Genomic DNA, 14,869 nt, shown 5'->3' on the forward strand with positions numbered 1-14,869 from the left:
TTTCCCACGGCCGCTGGAATCAGTCGCCACGAACTGGGCGGCTTCAATCAAAGGAACTGCTCTGTCCCCTCTGTCAATCCTGGTCTCTCCTCGACTCCGGGCGCTCTGATCTCGGCTTCCACACCACGGTCTTCACACAGCTGCCTTCTAAGGACACAAGTCACGGGATCAGGGCCCACTCGACTGTGGCGTGACCTCCAGTTTTTTTTTTTTTTTTAAGTTTATTTATTTTGAGAGAGAGCAAGAGGGAGCACGTGCACTTGTGAGTAGGGAAGGGGCAGAGAGAGGGAGAGAGAGAATCCCAAGCAGGCTCTTCGCCATCAGCGCGGAGCCCGCTGTGGGGCTCGACCTCATGAACCACGAGATCGGGATCTGGGCCAAAATCAAGAGTCAGGCGGTTAACCGACCGAGCCACTCAGGCGCCCCAGACACGACCTCATCTTAACGGAACCGATTACATCTACAAAGACCCTGTTTCCAACTACGTTCACCTTTCGTGGCTCCGGTGGACACAGCTTTTGAGCGAGGCCACCGCACCTGGCACATCAACGGACGCGGTGAGAGAGAGGGCCTGGGGCTGGCTCCTGCCTGGGCAGCCTGGTGCGCAGCTGGGCCCGGCGGGCCGGGCAGGTAACAGAGGAAAACGGTGCGTGGCTTGGGATGAGGCCAGGCCTCGCGGGCACAGGGGTCACCGGTAAAAGCAAGAGCCCACTTTCCTGGTGACGAGGGCCACCCGCCCCACTCAGATACGAGAGGCGCAAAGTCATCTCGGAGGGACTGGAGGACACACAGATTCGAGAAGACAACACAAGGTGCACTTGACAGGCTAACTCTGGTTTCTCCCTCAGGCCCCACGAGAAGAATTTCACGGAGCCCCTAACCGGCACCTTTCTCAACCGGCGCACCCAGGGCCCGTTCCGGTGACCTGCCCAGCAAACCGGGTCACACCGGCTCTGGTCCTCAAGCCCTGAACTGACTGTGCTGTGATGCAGAGGGGGCACTGTGGGAGCTGGGTGCTCCGTCCCCAGTTCCTGTCCTTGCTGTCTCCTCCGGCCCGCTGTCCCTCGGGGTGCTCCGCGAGCCCGTGCAGGGCAGAAAGGAAGCTGCCAGGAGGCTCCAGACCCCTTACACCAGCAAGCTTCTCTGGGCGCCAACGCCAACATCTGCAGTCACCAGCCCCGGCGCCCCAGGCACCATGGGACCCAATCACTTGACTACGACTGTATTTAAACGAGCGCCTCTCCAGCTGGGCTGCAAGCTCCGGGCCCGGCGAGGACGGTGTCCTCCAGCAGGCAGCCCCATAGCGCCCCGCGCAGAGTGACAGCCGCTCGGCAAAGACCTGAACCAGTGAACGGCCCGCGGGTTGTCCCAACCTCACCGTTTAGGGATGTGGCTGCCTCTCCAAAGCCAGACTTCCTAGGTTCGCGGCCTTCCTGAGGCCCGTCTAGCACAGGCTGCTGTTCTGAAAACGACGAGGGTCGTCAGAAGGGGGGGGTCGTCCTTAATTTCAGTCAACTACAGAGATGCATCGGCCACATGCCACGTCAGCTGCTACAAGAACAGAGAGAAGTAAGCCTGTCCCTGCTGAGCCGGCCCGCAGAAAGGCCGAAGGCACACGGACTCCAACAGAAACCGTAACACAGGCAATCCAGACAACCACACCGACCGCTGTCAGCTAAATGCACCCCCTCCCCCGACCCTACCGCGAAAAGGTCCATTAGATCTTGACCCCCAGCGTCTGTGAACTTGGTATTTGGAAACAGGGTGCAGATGCGATCAGGTTGAAGTAAGGTTAGACCGGATTAGGGTGGGCCCTAAACCCAATCACAGGTGTCCCTCCGAGAGGAGGAAGATCGGGACAGAGACACCCAGACAGACACAGAGGGACGAAGGCCACGTGGAGACAGAGACAGATCCGAGAGATGCGGCCACCAGCCGAAGACCGTCAAGACGGCGGGTCCCCCGTCGAGACTTCCCAGACGCCGGGAAGAGGCAAGGGTGGGCTCTTCCAGAAGCAACGTGGTCCTGCAAGTCTCCGGATTTCACACCTGCAGCCTCCTGGCTGTGAGAACTCGTTCCCGTGGTTTTGAGCCACGCGGTTTGTGGACGCGAGCACGCACAGCGCCTGTTGGACACTGAGTGACTGGCAGGCTCTGTTCTAGGTGCCTTCCGCGCACCTGTTCCCGAGACAGACGATCACTACCTCCACCGTACAGTCGAGAAACCGAGATTCGGAGAAGTGACAGAACTGGTCCAAGGTCTCCCCGCTCCCAAGCGTCAGGGCGAGGGGCTCCAGGATCTCCAGCAGACCTGCCTGCCCTCCCCCCAAGGCTGGGGTGAGCCTCGCCACAGCTAGGCCGCCCCGAGCAACGGGGCCGCCTCGTCTCTGCTGATCCCCAAGCTCACGTCTCTATGGCAGCCATCTGCCTCCCGCACCCACTCAGGACGGCGACACGCTGGCCTCGCCTCCCCCCCTGCACCCCTGCATCCCCATCCCAGCCAAGGGCACCACTCAGAATCACCCGTCCTAGACGCCCCCTTCCCCAACCAGTTAACACAGAAAACCACTTCTGGAAAACAGGATTTCTCAACCCCGGGGCGACTGCCATCTGGGGCCTGGTCGTTTCTTGCCGTGGGGCTGTTCCGTGCATCGTGGAGAGGCGGGCGGCATCCCGGCCTCTACCCACTGGATGCCAGTAGCACTCCCAGCCCCAGCTGCGGCCACCGGTCATGTCCCCAGACGCTGCCCAATGTCCCGGGACAGCACTGCCACGAAGGGCCAGGCGGGGAGTTTCGCAGGCTCTGTGGGCCTCTACTGTGACCCCTCAGCTCCGCCTCCGAAGGCCCAAGACAGCACAGATGACGAACGGGTGGGCGAGGCTGGCTTCCAATAAACGTCTCCAAGGCAGGTTCGATTAGTAGCGATGATGAAACAGATCCGGAGAAGCAACGCGCCCCAGGACACACAGGTGCTGTGTGATGCCCCCGACCTTCACCTTCACCGTGATGCCACACAAGCCCTCCCCTATTACCTCCTGGTCTCTGCCCTCCTCTGGGTCCCCGGGTACAGCCACAGGACGGAGGGGTGGCCCTGGAGGCCTGTGGCAGCGCTCCTCTCAGTGGTCTGGACGCTGGTGGAGCAGGGATCTCCCCGGCTGGTGGCCCCAGGGGGCAAGTGAGGTGAGCTCAGCGTGCAGGGAACGCCGGTGCTGAGAATCCTAGAGCACTGGCTGCCTCCACCCCACCAGCTCCTTTCTGGAAAGTTCTTGTATCACCCTTAAAAAGGCATTAGAAATAAAAGGGAATATGCTCTGTTTCCCATAGCAGTGCTATCCCGCGGATTTCTGACTGAGCTATTCTTCACTAAGACCCAGGAATATTAGGTAGGATACCGCCCAAAACAGCAAGTAGCCCTTCAGAGATTCCAAAGGAGAAGGGGGAAGGGGAGGGGGGGAGGGGAGGGGAGGGGAAACGAAGGGAGGGGAAAGAAGGGAGACAGAAAGGAGGAGGAGGAAAAAGCCTGGTTGGCTCGAAGCAGGAAGAGACAAAGGAGGCGAAGTCCAAGGCCCCACCGCCCACCTGCTATCCGGCTTCGGTCTGCACCTGCTCTGTGGGCGGGAAGGGTCGGTGCCCAGCCCACGCCCCGGTAGGGAGAGGGCAGCATCCTCGGGCGTCCTCCACCACAGCGAGCCCAGGACAGGATTGGTTAGTATCTGGAGCCAGGGGGCCAGAGCTGGACAGCTGCAGGGGCACCTGCACCGTCAGGGGCGCAGGGACACAACCTCGGGACGCCCAGTGCGGTCGCCTAACATCTGGTTGTCGGGAAGGGCTCAGTAAACATCTGCCTCTTCTTATTTTTTAAACCTTTCAAAAACTTTTATTTATTTAAATCATCTCTACACCCAACGTGGGGCTTGAATTCACGACGCTGAGATCAAGAGTTGCTTCCTCACCCGATCGAACCAGGGGGCGCCCCTGCATCTGCTTCTCGTCTGATGGGCCCTCCAACCGGGGAAGACAGGCAGCCGAGACTGGCAGCGACCAACCAGGTCAGTCGGGGTCTGAGAAGTGCAGGTTCCCGGGCCCTGCCCTGGCGGTTCACTGGGTGGGAACAGGCTGAGCTGTCACTCGAGAGTCCCGACAGGAAGGGGACGGTGTGCTCGGATCAGCATCCTTCGAAAGGACTTTCACAAAGAAGCAATTGGGTCAAGCCCTGGTTCTTGGGACTGGCACGGGGGCAGGCTGGGGGGGCTGGAGCCCAAAGCGAGCGGTCTCTCTCCAAGAGCTGGGAGCAGAGAAGAGAGCCCGTAGAATTTAGTTAGAACATCAAAATAGAAACGAGCCTCAGCGTTACATGCAATCACCAAGAGGAAGAAACAGCCCAAGTGTCCACGGACAGAAGAAGCCGACAAGACACGGTCCAGCCACACAATGGACGTTACTCTCCACAAAAGAGAGGCAATTCTGACACATGCCCCAACACGGATGACCCCCGAGAACACTCTGGCAAAGGGAAGAAGACGGTCACAAAAAGTCACACATCGTGGGGCTCCAGGCAGGCACATATCCACAGAGACGGAGAGCAGGTTCGCGGTTTCCAGCGCTGGGGCCACGGAGGGAGGTCGAGTGACTGCTCGCAGGTCTCTTTTTGGGTAAAATATTTTGCAACTAGACAGAGGTGGTGGTTGCACCACTTCGTGACTATGCCGAACATCGCTCAGTTGGGACGCTTTCAAAATGTGACCGTCAGGAACCCATTAAGGGGCTAAAATGTTGTGTCTGTGCTGGGCCAACGGTCCGCAAAGACGCCTTCGCTGAGAAGCGTGTACACACGGAGGCTTCTGTCAGTTACAACCAGGAAGAAACCACTACAGGACAAAAGGAACTTACGTGCAGTCAGGAGAAAGGAAAGGAAAACTCGGGGGGAAAAGCAGGTGCAGGAAGAAGCCGCGAACAGGCGGGATCGAGGCGGTAGTGGCCACAGGTGCTGACAGAGAAACCGGGAGCACGGGGGTCCCGCTGCGACCGCACACCCCGAACAGAGACAGGTGTGGGGCCAGCTGGGGTGTTTTTTGGGGCTCTCAAGACCCAACTCCGGCTCACTAAGCGAAAGCGGGAACACACGGGGGGTGCCCATGGTCCAGCTGAGGGAGGCCAGGGCTGGGCCCTGGAGCCACTCGGACGCGGACACGCAACGTCCCCCAGCCTCCAGCCCCTGTCACCGTCCCTGCGGGACCAGCTCTATCCACAGATGCGCTTCTGTACGAGGTGGGAGCGCAGTCGTGAAGGCACCACGCTCGCGTAACTGCAGCTCCTCATTCTCATTTTACAGATGAGCAAATTAAGGCACAACGGCGGGTCAGTCATTGGGGCCACACAGCTGTTGGTCACCCAGACAGGTTCTCTCCAGGGTCTGGACCGCAGCCCTGCAGAACCACACTGGTCAAGAGGGTTCTTCTTCTCCCAACCGGTAAAGCAACACCCAGCGGCTGCACCCCCCGAGCCAGGATGCGCTCACCAAAGCGTCTGCTCCCCTCCCACCAAATCCATGAACTGGGAGCCTGGCCTCCGTGGCCTGGGTCTGTAGGATGTAAGTCCCCCCCTGAGTCTGAATCTGGGGCCAGCAGAGACTCTCTGGGTCGTGCTGGTCCAGACTCGCCAGAGGACTGCAAAGTGGGGGTGCTGCCTTCTGCCTCCTGGCCACCCCCCGTCCACAGGGCCTCTCGACGGCGGGCCTCACGCAGCCTCATTCAGATTCACTGTGACACCGACTCCCGTGTGGTGCCCTGAAGAAATTTCCACAGAAACTTGGCATCCCAAGGTGGGCAAACTATTTTCTGGTGACTTATATGCAACTCTGCCCCCTGATCAATCTTCACGCCCTGGCAGATGGGGGCCTGGTTCTCATTAAATCCCTCTGAAATCAAGAAATCCAAGCCAGATAGGAATCTGGTGAACACTGTTCCCGGCAGGCCCATCCAGGAGCCCCTGGACTCCGCTAGAGTCGGGCCACTTCTCCAGATGGACAATTCCAGAACCCTGCTTTTAGCCTTCCACCACGGGACCCCAGATCTCTTATTATGGGGACCCTGGGTGATGGTGCTGAGGTTGGAAGGTTCTGTCTGACCTCACTTTAATCCCCGTTCAGTTTCTAGAGGCACAAAGCTCCCTCATCTGTATGACGAGGCTAGTAGTTAATATGTGGCTCGCTCTACCTCTCCCTGCGGAGATCTAGAACAAATCTAAGACAGCTTTGCAAACTGTAAAGTGCTGCGTGAAATTTAAATACGAAACAAAGCTACAGAAGAGGTCTTCAAACACCATACAAGTAACATTTCTCTCCCTGAAGCTTCCTCTTTGCCCGATCTGACTTTGGCCCCAGGACTTCCTGTACCATTCATTAAAAAGAAATAGCCTCCTTTGAAAGCCACAATTCATTAATTCCTCTTCTAATGCTGCTTCAAGACCTCAACGCCGTGGAACCTAAACAATTCGGGAGGACCCACGGATGGCCTGCTGGTAATGTGGACGCTGGGTTTCCATTAGCCACCTGCACGGCGCCTTTGCTCTTCGTGTGTTGTTTTTTTGAAAATCCAAAGCATTTTCATAAGCCAAGTCTTCCCCATTCTGTAACTGAGCAAATGATAGCTGTATTGAACAAAAAGCAAAAGAAACAAAGGGAAGGTAAAGAAAGAAGAGATTTAACCGGTTTCTGTCCAGTTCCACATTGGTTTCCGCTCAGTACTCCAGCCAAGGAGAGAGATTCGGTGCCTCGGTGGGACCCGACCCCCGCTTAATTTATCTCCAATTTATCTGATCTCCAAGCCTGTCGTGGGCTTCCTTCCAAGTCCAGAACTGTTGCCTTTTTGAGGGTGCAAATCCTTTGAGAAACCTGGTAAGGGCTTACAGGCTTTCTCTTCAGAAAACCACCTGTACCTGTAAAGTTCTGCCACAGACTCTCTAGAAGCACCACGCTAGGAGGCCGTGGGCCCCAGGTGAAACACATCTGCTCGCTTCTGATAAACATGATGTTCAAGAGGACAAGGAGCAACCCAGAGGGTGGTGAACACTGTCAGAGGCCAGCCTAGGCCAACCTAAAGCATCACTCGGTGACACTTAATTTCAAGGACAACTGAAGGAGGCTGCACATTCCAGCTCCTACAGGGAACAGAGTGTAAACAGGATTTCCAGTGACGACAGAAAAGGAAGGAAAAAGGATCAAGTTGTGTTTACTGAGCACAGAGTCCAGGGAGGCCTGGGGGGTGGATGGGGGGCATGGGGGACGGGGGTCCGTGTTCACAAGGAGCCAAGGCGACAGGCACACCACACAGTGTAGAACATGGCAGACCCTCACCAGGGCGGACCCCTGACCTGTTGGGATAGCAGACGGCCGGGTGGTCAAGGGAAGACACCGTGACCTTGGGAAGACACCGTGACCTTGGGAAAACGCTGAGCTTGGACGCCGGCTTTTTTTAAGTTTCTGCTTCCTCTCCTGTCAAATGCAAGGCTTGGCCCCAGGGTCTTTGAAGTCCCTTCTTACTCTCAACAGAGCGGGAAAGCAGGTCCCGGGCGCATCACAGGTAGAGCTCCAGGACATGCGTCTGCCCGACGACAGCCGACAAAACACCACCAGAGTGTGCCAGGAAGGTCCAGGCTGGCGCCTCTGCCCGGCCGTCCCGCAGGCCAGCTGCTCACTTCTTGGAAAGAGGGGCCCCAAGTCATTCACTCTGGCCAGTGGGGCATGTTAATCCCTCTTCTGACCTTTGGGACCCTCGGGACAGCCCGAGGTGGGGAGGGCGACGTGCCTGATGGGCAGCGTGGACCGAAATGTCAGGGGAGGGCCGCCCCCTTGACCACATTAACCGCATGTTCGGAGGAGCCACATGGCGGATGCTCGGTCCCTCAATAAAGACACGAGAAAAGGAAGGCCCAGAGGGGCTAAATGGCTAGTCCAAAATGATGGGGTGGTGCCAGGTCCCGAAGGAAGGAAGGGGAGGGAGGGGGGAGGCGAGAGGGAAGGAGGGAAAGGAAACTGCATGTAAGTCCAGGTGAGGGTGAATGCAGATCTCCTTCTCACCTGCCCGGGAGGACCATCAGCCGTCACTGCCTGGCCCAGGGACACGCCCGTGGCCCCGCGCCCATCCCCCTGATGGGTCCGAGAGGGACACCCCCTACCGGAGAGCCAGTCCACGACCTGCCTGCTGACCCAACGACTCAGCGAGGACTGGCCCAAAAGGATGAGCTGGCCCAAGCGACTCCCGGGTGCCGGAAGCCAACATGGCCCAGGGGCAGGTCCCGCTGAGGACTGCGGTGCATTGGCTGGAGGCCATTCCTGGGCCAGGTGCACGCTGGGTGAGCAGCAGAGACCAGGTGACAGGGCAGAAGCATGAAGGGGTGGGGAGAAGGGGGGGCGGGGGTGGGCATCCAATTCTTGGAAAGCAGCTTCATTTCTCAAATCCTGGTTCTCGGGTCCTCCGTAACCCACTATGCTTGGTCTCGATCCTTCTGATAATCCTTTTTCTTCCTCTTGAGCAAGTTTTTATTTAAAAAAAAGTCTTTTAATGTTTACTTATTTTTCAGAGAGAGAGAGAGAGAAAGAGACAGAGCACAAGCGGGAGAGGCACAGAGACAGAGAGGGAGACCCAGAATCCGAAGCAGGCTCCAGGCTCCGAGCTGTCAGCACAGAGCCCGACGCGGGGCTCGAACCCACGCACCGTGAGCTCGTGACCTGAGCCGCAGTCAGCTGCTCAACCGCTGAGCCACCCAGGCGCCCCACTCTTGAGCAAGTTGGAGTGCATATTTAATTGGATTTGATCTGAAGGAACTTTCTAGACACTGGCTCTATTTTTACAGACAAGTAAAGTGAAGGCCAAGGAAATTAACGTCCGCAAAATGTTCACGGGCTCGTTACTGAAACTCGTCTATACTCAGGACAGATGAAAGCGCTAAGCTCTTTGCGTGGACGCTTTCTGACCAGAGAATAAAATACACTCACTCTGCCCTTCCCGAGTGCAGCCGGCCCCGTCAGCTTTAAACAATGAACTAACAAAGGGGTAAACTCAAGCCAGAGAGATAGGGAAATGTGGGAGTTTCTGATTAGATCGGTTCTTTGTCGTCTGAGCGGGGGTTTAGCCAGAGATTGGGAGGCTCTTGAAATAAACAATGGTGGACTCTTCCTTCACTCACACCTTTTATCTCCAAACCCTCAAGTATGTTAAAAATTTCTCATCTGTCCTCAGGCAGGCCGGGTAGGAGGGTTAACACAACTAACACAGGAGGCTTTTAAGAAGGCAGGTGCCATTCTGAGTGTAACCCCTCACCGGGAGTGGCTCGGGTTTCTCATCTGTCCACATTCCCCAGATTGTACTTTGCTGGCCCGCGACCTCACTCAGATTCAACTGCACCCTTGACTTAATGAGGCGGCACCGATGTGAGGCATTTTCACGCAGAGGTTTTGAAAGAGGCTGAGCGCTGTCTCAGGTCGGACGCATGGCTGAGGGGCTGCCCTCTGCCTGCTCCTGGGTCACGCCCTCTGACCCTGTGAGGTCAGCCCCTGCCCCAGGGGGTGTCCGCGCTCGGCAGGTGCAGAACGGGTGCCTCTAGGTCATCTGGCCAGGGGCAGTCCAAGCAGGCCTGGGTGTCACCCCGGGGACAATGCGGGACTTAGCCTGCTCTGTCTCAAGGGCATATGAAAGAGGCTCTCAAGACCGTACACACTGGGGCCAGACCCAAACCGCAAAAAATAACCGCTTAGTGGTAGCCAGGGGGTGGGGGCGGGGGGGCAGGGGGACGATGGGAGTAACTGCTTATCGGGTGCAGGCTCTGCTCCCAGGGTGATGAAAACGTTGCAAACCAGAGAGAGGCGGTGGCTACACAACACGGGGAAGGCACTAGATGCCAGGAAATGGTACGCTTTAAAACGGTTAACTGAGGGGCACCTGGGCGGCTCAGCGAGACCCGCGTACGCTCGCGCTGAGTGTAGAGCCTGCTTAAAATTCTCCCTCCCTCTCTCTCTCTCTCTCTCTCTCTCTCTGTCCCTCCCCTGCTCACTGCCATGTGCCTGTGTGTGTACATTCTCACTCTCTAAAATTAAAAAAAAAAAAAAAAAAAAATAGAGCATCCGGGTGGCTCAGTTGGCTAAGCTTCCAACTTCAGCTCAGGTCGTGGTCTCACAGATTGTGGGTTCGAGCCCTGCGTCGGGCTCTGTGCCAGAGCCTGGAGCCTGCTTCGGATTCTGTGTCTCTGAGCCTCCCTCTCTCTGCCCCTCCGCTGATCGCGCTCTGACTCTCTCTCAAAGATAAATAAACATTAAAAAAAATTTTTTTTAAATAATCAATCAATAAATAAAGTACAATGGCGAATTGGATGTTACATGAATTTCACTGCAAAACAAAACAAAACACTCCCAAACCCCACACAATCAGAAAGGTCTGGAGATCCCCGGTCTGAAAAGTAGCCCCTGAAAAGAATTAGCAGGTGATTCTGACGTGGTCTAGACAGAGGGCGCCTGGCCAGGGCTGGCCCTCCTCCAGAAGAGGAATCCAGGTAGCTGAAAGGTACCTTCCTTTAAGAGCAACTCATTCCTGAATCGTATCCTTGACTTTCAGGTAAATTTAGAGTTCTAAAAGAAACGTGATCAGCTGTTTACTCTAAAAATGAGCTCTGTGGCTCACGTTTGTGGCTTGCAATTTGTTTCCACTGGCCAGCACTGGACCCGGAGACCCTAGCCCACGTGAGCCATGAAGCGCCCTCCCAGGATCAAGGTAAAGGGGGGCGGGCAAGGAAGGAGTGCCTTCTCTACTTCCTAATGACTCTCTGAACTTGAACTTGAATGAGGTACTCCCTTGAGCCACATCTCTGATCTGTAAAATGGGCAGGACAACAAGAGTGTCGCAGGGCTTGAGCAGATACAACATGCGGAGGGTGGTGACTGGAAGCCTTCCCAGGCACTGGCAGAACCGTGGGAACGAGCCTCGGTCTCCCCTGCGGAGGAGGAACGGAGCTCTGCCCTCGGCTGGCACACTTCCCGAGGAGATGTAGGGCCAAGTTCTGGTACTTGCTGGAGACACGGCGACACGGTCATTCACACTGGTCTTAAAGTGATGAGAAACAGAGTCAGGGCTCATTTCTGCTCCCTGCCTTGGTCCATCATCTTGAGCAGCCAACATTAAAGCAGGTGCTTTAACAAACCATGTCTGGCGGTGGTAACAAGGCGCTCGCTAACAGGTTAAGACTCTAACTCGGAGTTGCTGGGATTACAGGCAAATCACAGAATCGGGCACCAGCAAAACTCTGCACATCCCCATTGAAACCCTGGGAAGCCCCACCGCACGATGAACTTGACACAAATCAGATCTTGAATATTAAAATGCACAAAGAAAAAACTGCATTTACGTTCCCGTGGGGGGAAAGCCACAAACACTGACCACATGTGTTAAGAACCTCCTCCCCTTTTTTTTTTGGCCACAGCCAGCAGATGATCTCTTTAAACGCTGTAGGACACACATCCACTCCCCTAAATTTCAGCCCCCAAAACAAGCTCCCCAGGCTCCTGGGAGCCCTTTATGCCAAGACAGAGACAAGGGGCACCACTCTGGCTCCTGTCTGGAAGGAAGGCGCTGTCCCACCAGCCTGTTTCCTCTTCACAGGCAACTTGCCGCCCTGGGAACCCTGCCTGGTTCAATGCCAGGAAAAGCAAGCCACGTGAATACCACTCAGGTTGCTGCTGGGGTAGGAGAGGGGTCCCAGGCAGGGGCTCCCACTAACTTTCTGCTGTTTACTCAGGAGGGGGTGGCCTGCACTTGCCAAGCTGCACCCCGCATCCAACCCCGGAGATGAGACCACGTGGGGGTCGGACAGGGAGTCGTGTTGTACAACCCACTGGTGTCTATCACGTTTATCTAGAGAAAAGAGCCAAGCTTTGTGTTTGCTCGTTGATTTCAGAACCCCTGGCATTCTGGCCAATGCCAGGCCAGAAGAATGCTAGGAATTTGGATGCCTTTCACTGGGTTTTGCTGCAATCCAAACAGACCGCAGCCTCCAGGGCAAGGGGCTGTACTTATAAGGCAAGGGCAGAAGTATTTTAAATCCTGAGACCTCAGTGTTGGGGGCAGGGCGGGGGGGGGGGGGTGCCGCACTGACCCTGGGGTCAGAAGGCTCCTAAATTCCTTACATCACTATTAAAAGCCCCCAGGGCGTAACCTGCAGACATCCCAAACATTCCTTCCGTCCTAAAGCACTTGCAGATACTGGGGAACAAGGAGACCTGATCTACAAGGTGGGGGGATAAGAATGTTGGAACAGAATCCAGCCATCTAGCCCCCTCCCCAGTTGAACAGAGGATACATAAGGCTTAAGGAAAAACCTGGAATAAGTCAAGCAGCTGTCCACTTTATTTGGAAGGGCTTTTATCACTCAGACACGATCTGGAAGGCAGCAGCCTCTAAGCCATTCCTTACGAGCTCCCCTCTCCTACCCAGAGGCTCCATGTAATTCTATCTGATCCTTTCACCCGGGGGGAGGACACGTGTGTGGTTTTTAAACACAGGAAGCCTGCACCACGCTGTGTAGACGACCCCACCGAGGTGACTGTCCCATGGCTGGCCAAGCGAGTAAGAGTCACGAGCTGCTAGGATCCCACTTTGGAGTGGAATCCCACGCGGGCTCCACTTCCCCGAGGAGCAGGGAGTTACATCCGGACTTATCCGGTCACAACACGGTGCGCCTGGAACTCACCAAGTAACACTGTATGTCAACTGCACCTTCAATAATGAAAGTTAAAAAAAAAAAAAAGGAAAAGCCAAGAAAATACCCGGGAACGTTCCACGAGGACACCATTCTCTCTTTCTCGCTGCTGCGGCACGCCTGCTCCTGGTGACGGCTGGTAATGCTTCCTCCTGACGCCCTGCCAACGCGTTTCCGGGACAAATGCCCTCCCAGAGCTCCGGGGTGGGCGACCCGTAACCGCGGCCACATGGCACTCTCTCAACCCGCACCCCGTCGCCGGTGGTCATTGTTTGGGAGCTCCTAAACTCTCCCGTTGTAAGAATAACTCCTTTGTGCATACACAGAAGGACAGCTAACCTGGGCTCTGCCCCATGGCTGTCAGGGCAGAGCAAGCTGCCCATCTGGTTTCTGGGTAGAGCGAGAATGTTCCACTGGTGGCGCCAGGAAGGGAAGTCACCGGTGCCAGGCACACCGGTGCCACCTGACCTTCCCGTGTTGGGGACCCTGAGAGCGGAGGAGGATAAGAAGACAAGAGAGCCCCGAGGGAGATATGTGCCGTGCCATAAACGGCCAGGAAGCTTCCAGAAGTGACTCCTCCCTCGGGAGTTGCTCTGCAGGTGTACGGGCCCATCTCCCCATCCGGGTCTGTGCACGTTGGCCACGACACCACACACAGTCTCCACGAAGCAGGCCCGGGGCGGCCACCCGCCCCAACACCCTGCCCGCGCGGCTTACCTGCCACGGGCTTCCAGACGTCAGAGCAGAAGTCCCGGGAACCGGCCTTCCTTCCAGAGAAGGGGGGCGCTGCAAGACACAAGGGGGTGCCTAGGGTTCAGGGCGTCGGTCGGCCGGAACCCCTTCCAGGTCTAGAGTCCCCTGTGCTCCGAGCCACGTTCGCACGGCAAGGTGGGGATGCTGGGGACCCTCCCCGGGCAGCCGCCCCCACCCTACTCCCCAGGCGTCCCTGAGACCCACCGCAGCCCCGCTTTCCCTCTGCAAGCCCTGCCCCGGCAGGGCGGACCCCAAGCATGCATCCCCCCAGTCGACCTCCCGCACAAAGACCTGTGTCAGAGTTGGCCTCCCGGGCAGCCCGGCCTGCGACAAAGGCTTTTTTTTCCCCTTGGCTGTTTTTTTCCCCAGTGCCGTGTCTTCCCTCACCTGCTCTTACATCTGCTGCAGAGACCAGCAGTCTTAGCTCCACACGACAATCTCAGGAGCTGAACCCCAGAGACACAGTCCAGTCGCCTTGCCGGCAGTGGGGTTTGCCTCCTCACGCACACCACGCAGGGCGGGCCGCTCAGGAGGAGGTGGTTCGAATCCCACCTAACTAACGCGACACTACAGAGCCCACGGCCGCGAAGGACTCCTGAAGCGGGGATGGCAGGACAGAGCGGCGGGGCTGAAGGTCACCAATGCGTGACTCCCTCCCGGCCCCATCACGTCGTGGAATGTGAGGCTGAAATCTCATTCTGGAGGCCCCCCTTAAATCAAGGCCCCCTGGCCCCTGCCCCTTCCCCGGAACAGACCCTCTTCCGTGTAAATATGTCACACGCGATGAAAAGGGGCATCATTAGGAATCATTCCCTGTGATGCTGAGATGGGGCGGGGGCGGGGAGTATGTTGTCTGCCCTCCCACCCCCACCCCCCGCCCGGGGGCTTCAAACGTAAACAATTTCCAGATGTACAGAGAGGCGTGGGGACAGGAAGAAACCAACCCGAAGCGAAGAGAAAATGTGGCACGTACACAGTTAATCTCGAGGTAGACAGAACTTCTAAACCTCGCAAGCAATGAATGAAATCACAGAGGCAAGGCAGACAGCTCGATCAAAGTCAACGAGCGCTGAAAAAGGCAACAATGTGAGAAAATATATTCAAACACGACAGAAGATTTAGATCCTAAAGGAGCCAGAAAAAGGCGGGGGGGAGGGGGGGGATGGGGACAGGACGTTCAAGGCACAGGAAACCAGAGGCCGCTGTCCACCCGGCACGTTGGTTTGGGATGCGTCCACCTTGCTACCCACGGGGGCCAAGGGACTCCCCGAATATTCACCAAGACTCGAGGAGACTCAAGGGACTCCCCGAATATTCAGCAAGGCGCTCACGGCCCTTGGAAGACTGATGGCAAGACAGAACGGAGACCTCA

At 56.7% G+C, this 14,869-nt stretch overlaps 1 protein-coding gene across 1 annotated transcript in view; it reads right to left on the reverse strand.

Moving 5' to 3' along the window:
- The window catches only part of SH3BP4 (SH3 domain binding protein 4), a 49,107-nt gene extending 35,580 nt beyond the window's left edge, over positions 1-13,527 (reverse strand). Inside the window, exon 1 of the mRNA XM_047085811.1 lies at positions 13,462-13,527. The gene's annotated coding sequence lies outside the window, so the exon portion shown is untranslated. The remainder of the gene's footprint in view (positions 1-13,461) is intronic.
- Between the last annotated feature and the right edge of the window lie 1,342 nt (positions 13,528-14,869).

Source organism: Lynx rufus, unplaced genomic scaffold, assembly GCF_022079265.1.
Source record: "Lynx rufus isolate CCGP_SWC_20201006 ecotype Redwood Valley unplaced genomic scaffold, mLynRuf1.p SCAF_2, whole genome shotgun sequence".
Taxonomy (NCBI): Eukaryota; Metazoa; Chordata; class Mammalia; order Carnivora; family Felidae; genus Lynx; species Lynx rufus.